Source organism: Taudactylus pleione, unplaced genomic scaffold, assembly GCF_031769625.1.
Source record: "Taudactylus pleione unplaced genomic scaffold, aTauple2 ptg000518l, whole genome shotgun sequence".
NCBI lineage: Eukaryota > Metazoa > Chordata > Amphibia > Anura > Myobatrachidae > Taudactylus > Taudactylus pleione.
In genome coordinates, this window is record NW_028284920.1 from 7,892,269 (window position 1) to 7,900,342 (window position 8,074).

The following is an 8,074-nucleotide window of genomic DNA, read 5'->3' on the forward strand; positions in this document are numbered from 1 at the left end:
TTAAAAACAAGAAGAAACACAATGAGACACCAATTGAACCAAAGTTAGACTTCACAAAACTTACCAAATCAAGAAACGAGGCCAAAAAAAAATATACAAAAAAAGCGAACGGAAAATAAAAACGCAAATCTAGCAAACAAAATAAACTCCAAACGCCAACTCCTTATCCGCAAACAAGAAACTCCAACCAAGGTAACCTCCAACAATCCAAAAACGCCACCTCGACTCGAGACACACCAAGCCATAAATAGTGTTTCGTTTCCCGCACAAATTAAGGAGGGATCATAGGAACGCACAATCAATGATGCGGCCGCAAAATAAGGACGCATGTATAAATTCGTCACGAAAACACATTTAAATTCTGGTGTATTTCTTGTTTGGACCTCAGACATGGCTACAGACCAGGGAAACAATGGCCAAGAGTCAGGCGGTAAGTCTTTCATGCATTTTGTATCAATGATTAATTTGAAACATAAGATTGGGCAAGTTGTGAATTAGAGAAATCTGAATATGTACACAAATAGGTGAGGAGGATGACATGGAAGAGGCTGCTGGGCCCAGTATTCCGGCCAAAGCTGCAAAAAAAAAAAGGCAGCCACATTTCACAAGAAAGGAGATGGAGGTTTTGATTCAGAAGTGTGTGGACATCCTGCCACAGGCAGACAGGAATATGAGTATAAGCCAGAAGTGGAGAATGTGGGAAGAGGTAGCCGTTGCTGTCAATAGGGTGGGTGATTATGTCCGTCTAGCCCGGGATGTCAAACGGCGGTAAGTAAACACTTGCCCCCCCTAAAAACAAACACCATTTTAAACAAAAGGATAATGGCTTCCATTTTATCCCACAGATGGGGCGACTTCAAATATCGCCTAAAGCAAAAACTCGCGGACAGGGCTAGGCATGCAAGGGGGACAGGTGGGGGTCCCACCCCTGTGTCATTGGAGTTGACGGATTTAGAAGAGCTGGCACAGGGGTGTGTGCAGCCTGTGGAGGTGTTTGGCGTGTCCAACATGGATACGGACATTCCAGACTTTGCGGCTCCTCATGTTGTCCCAGGTAAATCTTGTGATGTCACCAACTCTGAAATGTTAGTGGGCCAATATGTAGATTCTAATGTGAGTCTTTTCTCATTTTTCCTAACAGAGACACAGGCGGATGAGTCTGCTCCAGAGGGGAGCCTTGGCCGCCGAATTTCTGCTGGCTCTGCAGGGGAGGAACCAGTACATCCGGCTGAGGACCCTGCAGAAGCCAGTCCAGGGCAATCCCCCTCGCAGGCAGTGGCCCTCCTCACAGAACTCAATTTCAAATCGGATTTCCATACGGAGATTCTGCAGAGGATGGACGCCAGTCTGCTACGGGTGGCTGAGGCCCTGGAGCAAAATGCTGCGGCCAACGTGACCATTGGTCAGGCCCTGGTGGAAAATACCAGGGCCAACATCCGCATCGCCAATGCCCTGGAGCAGCTCGTTCGCCAGCACATGGTGGAGCCGACCTCCCTTCCTGCCGGAACATCAGGATCCTCCACCTCTGGCACAACATCAGCCAATCCTCCAAATGTGCCACAACATCTGCCTCTGGACAGGCAAGCCCGATGACATCCCGGACCCGGTCTGGCGCCCTCCCTCCCCCAGCCAAACGGGTGAAAAAACGGTGAAAGCAATGGCGACTTTTCCCACACTCCTTCTGTGCTTGGCTCATATTCCTTTCTGGTCAAAACTTCCCTCTCCTTTCTTGTGAATTGTTTTTCATTTTGTGTTCTACATTTCATAAATTTTTTATTTTGGCCCAATTATTGTAACTTTGGAAATGAACCCTGCAAAAAAACTTTGGCCAAAAATTTTAGAATTGTGATTTTTTCTTTGAGCAATAAAAAAAACAAAAAAAAACTGACATTGTATTCTCACATTATTGTCACAATGGATTACATTTAATCCTGGGCCAAAAGGCACAAACTGGCAAGAACCACATTTTACATGCCCCCCCAAAAAAGGGCTCTTTAAGAAACGTTTCAAATTTAACATAACGAGGCAAATTCAACAGGCCAAAAGAAAAAGGGAAAAACCAAAAAAACATGATGACATTATTGTTACAATAGGCCCTAACCAACAAATTGAGCCACAAAGAAACTACCACAAATGTACGTAAATTGATTGTGTAATCATCACATTAGCAGCTATGATTTCCACCTGCGTACGCTTTTGTGCTAACACAAAAAACTACTTTCAATACACATACCAAGCCGGTTTTCAATCCACCACTAATTGCTGTTCAGACCACCTGCGATTAATCGCAGCAACATCGAGGAGTGCCGGGATGGAGGTGAAGGCCATCGCCAATGTGGTCGAGTAATCCAGACCCTAAACTGTGCGAGCATTTTGAAGGGAAAGAGGATCATCCAGTGACGTATGAGTCGGTCCGTACACATTTTACGCTCGCATCTGCTAATGTATGTACGCCCCAAAAACGCCTCGCCACGCCTGCGTTTTTCCATCTCCACCCCCGTCAACACCCAAAAACGCCCTGTTCTGTCAATCACATTTGACAGGTCACTTCCTGTACGCTATTTGACGAACGAGACCAAAAAACTCGCAATCTGCCGTACGCACATGCGCAGTGTTACACCGACGCATGCGCGGTTAGTCAACATCGGAACGCAACGAGCGTACTGCTGTTTGTGAGTGGCTCTGAATGAGGCCCAATGTTTCCATATGTGATCCCATGACACTTGTGCAAAGGAATACATTTTTAGCTACAGAGAATGTCCATCAGGGTAGTGTAATTGTTTCTGGAATATCTGTGATCATTTACAAAGTGCAAATCATCTGCTGTGCAGTGCAAAAGTATCTATGGATCCTCTGTACACTTCGATTTATGCAACTGTACCTATATGTTCACCAAGGCGCAATGGTTAAGTAATAAGATGACTGCATTTGCAGAGGAGACAGTGGCGTATCTATAATGGGTGCAATGTGTGCAGGGCACACGGGCCCCCGGGTCCAGGGAGCCCCGCACCGCACACACTCCACCCATATTTTTTTTAAACTTACCTGTCCGAGGTCCCGCGTCGGACGTCACTAATGCTCAGAACACCGGAAAAATGGCCGCCTGCGGCCATTTTTCCGGTGTTCTACGCATGCGCTGTAGACTCCGGGCACTAGAGTGTGCCCGGAGTCTACTGCCCATGCGCAGAACGCCGTTAAATGGCCGCTGCGGCCATTTTCCGGTGTTATGCGCATGCGCAGTAGAGCCTGGAGTCTACTAATGCTTCAGTGGCTGGCCAGCCGCGTCAGTCTGCTGCCAGCCACCAGGGAGAGAGGAGGGGGCCCCGCACGAGGAGTGCACACGGGCCCCGTCCTCCCTTAAAACGCCCCTGAGAGGAGCATAAGTTTGCACTGGTCAAGGGTGGAGTTAAATGAAGTGAAGGCATTCCTAGATACATTTGAAGGATGGAACAGTGCTGAAACTAGATATCAACCTGCACAGTGAGATTATTCAAACAAGATAGGTGAAGAGAGAGCGTTTCTAGCAGCATGTGATAGCTGGTCGCCATTTCTTCATCAAAATGACTTGAATTATCTGTCAACTCAGAGCTGACAATCTTTGGGTCTCATCCATTGCTAAATCTATAGCAGAGGTCTCTAGGTCAAGGGGGGCTCCACACCACAAACCCTGCACCTAGAATTGTATAGGTACACTGCAGGGCCGGCTCGAGGATGAGCCGCGCCCTGTGCAGAGATGGTCCATGGTGCCCCTTACCCTGCGTGTGGCTTCGATGCACGCTTCCAAAAAGGGTGTGTGGCCTATTTACCATAGTCCACACCCCCTAAATTACGCTAATTGGAGGCATGCCCTTATGGCACGCCTTCCATTTAATGTCAGGCTGGGGGCAAGCCCAGCACTACGTCGGTAGCTGGGCTGCTCCCAGCCCTCTCCCTGCACTGAATGGATGCCGCGTGCATGCGAGCAGCAGCCATTCCTCTACTCTGGGGCCGGCACTGCCGCACAGTTGCGGCAGAGGGGGTGCCCAACCTCCCGACCACCGACGGGACACTTCATTCCGCAGGTGGAACAGCGGGGCAGTGCCCGAAAAACGTGACTGTCCCGCTGAAAATCGGGATGGTTGGAAGGGGTGGCACGCCTGTCGACCACACTGGTCGAACATGCCTCGAGCCGGCCCTGCTACACTGGGTCCCCCCCACCTTTTGCTGGCAGGACCATCTTTCACGTGATATATTTGGACAGATGGTGTCAGGCAAGTTATGGTAGAGACTTGCACTGTGCCATAGCCTTGCCTATCTTCTGCGCATGTACCATCTTCCGAATATATCACATGGAAGTGGGTGCCATCAGCAGAAGGTGCGGTGGTACTGCATGGAAGGGGTAGGCATTACATATGGGCCTTCCCAGGCAATAATATGCCTCTGGTCTCACCCTAAACTTTTAGACCTGTTTCATGCCTCATTGTTGCACTTTAGCGAAGTTACTCATTTTCAGGTGCCCTCCAAGAAATGTAATAAAAATTTCCCACAGAAACCCAACTGCTACACATATAAACGGCAGACTTCGGTTGGAGTTAGACTTGGGACTTTGCAGTAATGTTACAGGTCTGCAGTGTGCTTCTCTGGATCATTTTGCACCTCTCCGTATATCTACGCTTCTTAAATGACCCCCTGTATCACTAAAGTTTCATTAAGTGACATACAGTTGGTGTTAATTAGGTGCAAATTTGCACTGCATTCCATTTTTCCAGCAAATTCACGTTATTTTTGCGCACCCCGCTGAGCAGGTGAGTAAATAGGGAAATCTTTATATTAAGGTAAAAATGTCAGAACCTCTGGTACACACTTCCCAATGAATTATCATGCATTGGAAGGGATTTAAACAGCATAATGCAGCAAAAAAAATATGTCAGTTTTCAAGTGAATTTCTCTAAAAAGCTCAATAATGGGTTAAATAATATGGGACAGGGGAGTGAAGGTGCAAATTATGTGGGACAGGTATATGGAGGTGTAAATTATCTGGGGCAGGTGCGTGGAGGTGTACATTATGTTTGACAGGTATATGGAGGTGTAAATGATGTGGGGCAGGTATGTGGAGGCGGCAATGATGTGGTACAGGTATGTGGAGGTGTAAATAATGTGGGACAGGTATGTGGAGGTGCAAATGATGTGGGACAGGTATGTGGAGGTGTAAATGTTGTGTGACAGGTATGTGGAGGTGTAAGTGATGTGATAAAGGTATGTGGAGGTGTAAATTATATGGGACAGGTATGTGGAGGTGTAAATGATGTGGAATAGGTATGTGGAGGTGTAAATTATGTGGGACAGGCATGTGGAGGTCTATTGATGGGTGAGGGTTTTTTTGAAATTGCAGATGAGAGGTAAAAGTGTTTCTTCCAACTTTTTACAAACTTGTATAAAAAAAACCCACTGGAAAATGTAAACACATTTTTCTGTACCCCAAAATACTGAAAATACATTAATTTGCTGAAACACACTTGCTTGCTATCATTTTTCACCCATTAGTAAAAAGTGCAAAAATCAGCCATTTGACGTCTTTTAAAAATCTTCAGTAATTTCCTTATGGCCACTAACAACCTTCTTTATGGTCCTGCTATCTCAGTTGCCAGTTTTTTGGGGTTCAGGATGGTGTACCCACTTTTTCATGCACATCTCCCAAGTCGCATGTTGTAAAAAAAGTTGCACACTCAAGCCGCGAGTCCTGCAAATGGCAACTCTAATTGAATCTCGCATTTCTCGGGTGCATGCATTTGTGCGAAATATGAGAATTTCATGAAACAGAGGCCCTGATTCAGAGCCTGACACTCTGACAGAGTGCTCTCTCTGAATCAGGACCCTCCCTCCTACCTTTTGGAGTGGCCTCCTGGCCGCTCGCATAGCTGTGGGTGACCGCCCACAGCTTTAGCGAGCTGCCAAAATGATGGTCACGATGTTCAAGACCATCGCGACCATCGGGCTTGCGACGAGACCCTGCAGTAGGGTCTCGCTGACGCAAGCCCTAGAGTGCTTTTGGCTCTATCAGAGCCAAAAGCACTCCCACTGACATAACTAGTGATGTCAGTGGGGCCGGCCCCAGATGGTAGGCGTTCCCATGGGAACGCCTCCGTCTGGGCAGGCGCGCCCACCAAAGAGGGCGTGCTGTCAATCACCATCGACAGCACGCCCCCTTTGGTGCGAGACCAACGACGGCTTGGCCATCATTATTCGGGTCTCGCGCATTCGCACGACGGAGCTGCCTCCGTCGTGCGCATGCGCACTTGGGCAACATCGACCCGCTTGCGAGCGCTCAGCGCTCGCGAGTGGGTCTGAATCAGGCCCAGACTCCCATTTGCAAACTCGCACCTAATTGAATTGACCCCAAAAAGTTCAAGCTGAGCAAGAAACTCAACCAGTAGCACATGATAAAGGAACAAAGTGCTACTGTGATTTTAATACCTATATGACCTACAGTATTCAAGAAAAAGTAGGAACATATTCTATATCTTCAGTCACAACGAAACTAACATGGAATAACTTAACTTAACCACTCCAAAATGTATGTTTTTTTTCTGATTGAATTTTTAATATTTCGTCACCGATATATCGGACCATTGATGTTTGGAACATTGCAACCATTGCAACTTTGCTTTCCCTAGCAGCTGCTTCTCTGAGCAGCTGCCAGATATACACTGGAGGTAGGGGTGTTCATTTACATATTCCCGTTGGCTGCTGCTCTCTGAAGCCACTGGGTGGGAGGTCCTGCCTTGGTGACCAATCAGCAGTAATCAGCAGCACAGCAGTCACTGGGGAAGGGTGCAGGGATGCAGAGGGGCCTGGAGGTCACTCTGCTAGGAGTGGCTGCTGGAAGATTATGTTTATCAGGGAACCGTCAAAACACATCATGTTTAAAACTCTGACTTACCAATTATGATACACACCAAACACAGCCTGTCAATCCACTCCCCTAATCAGCCGGCCACTCAAAGTCAATGCTTACTTACTTGCTTACAATGCTTTTCGGTAGAGAGCTCCTATTTCAATACCCTACTACACTCCATCCAGTCTAGTCACAGCTTCTACATGGAAAAGTAAAGTACAAGTATTGCTAGTTATTTCATGTCAAGAGGATGCACTGCAGCCCTTCTTCTTTAGAGGCTTGCTACAGTATTGTCCTAATTAACTGTCAACTACGCAGTGTGGCTGTCTGACACACATCGATAAAGTGAAGCAATTGACACTACAGACAAAAGGATAATTAACTTGTACTGTATTGAACTTATGGCCCGCAACAGTTAGATTCAGGAAAGAGCTACAATCAAGGTGTGGCTACATAGATTGTTGCATAGACTCATTTATTGCACCACAGGCTCAATTGCTCTAATTTATTCATTCTGCATTCTCCTCAGCTTTAAATCCTATATTGTGCAGCATATGATAAACATTTGAGAAAAGAGACATATTTGCTGCTGTTTTCGGAAATAACCATAACTATTTTCATCAATTGGAGCAAAACATTTCCATCTTGTCAGTGCAGGGAGGAAAGAAAGAGTAAGCAGGGCTTAATCAATTACCATAACATGGAGAAAAAGAGATTACAAAACCACAGAAGTGCACCACCTTTAAAGAAATACCAGGCCAGCAGGGCCGATGCAAGGTGTCACGGCACCCTAGGCAAACTTTTTAACCTACCGCCCCTCACCCCGAGTTTTGAAAAAAAATTCTTACCTGCTTCTGGCTGGCATGGCTGCGGTCCAGATACAGATTTTTTTGATCCCCACTTCTTGATCACGTGAGTTGGGGTACACTTATTTGGGTATATTGGATTAAAGAGACCACCAGATTAAGAAATCTAAACATACCTCTATATGTGGATCCCCACTTCTTGATCACGTGAGTTGGGGTACATTTATTTGGAAAGATACCTTTATATATATTTCCACACATAAAGTCATGTGAGTTTATGGTACGCCCAGCCTCTTCAATAGTGGTGGTGAGGTTCTATCCTTTGGATCAACTTCAGTTGTTACACTTCTCCATTTCTACATGGGAATGATTATCTAGCAATTTGCATAAAGAT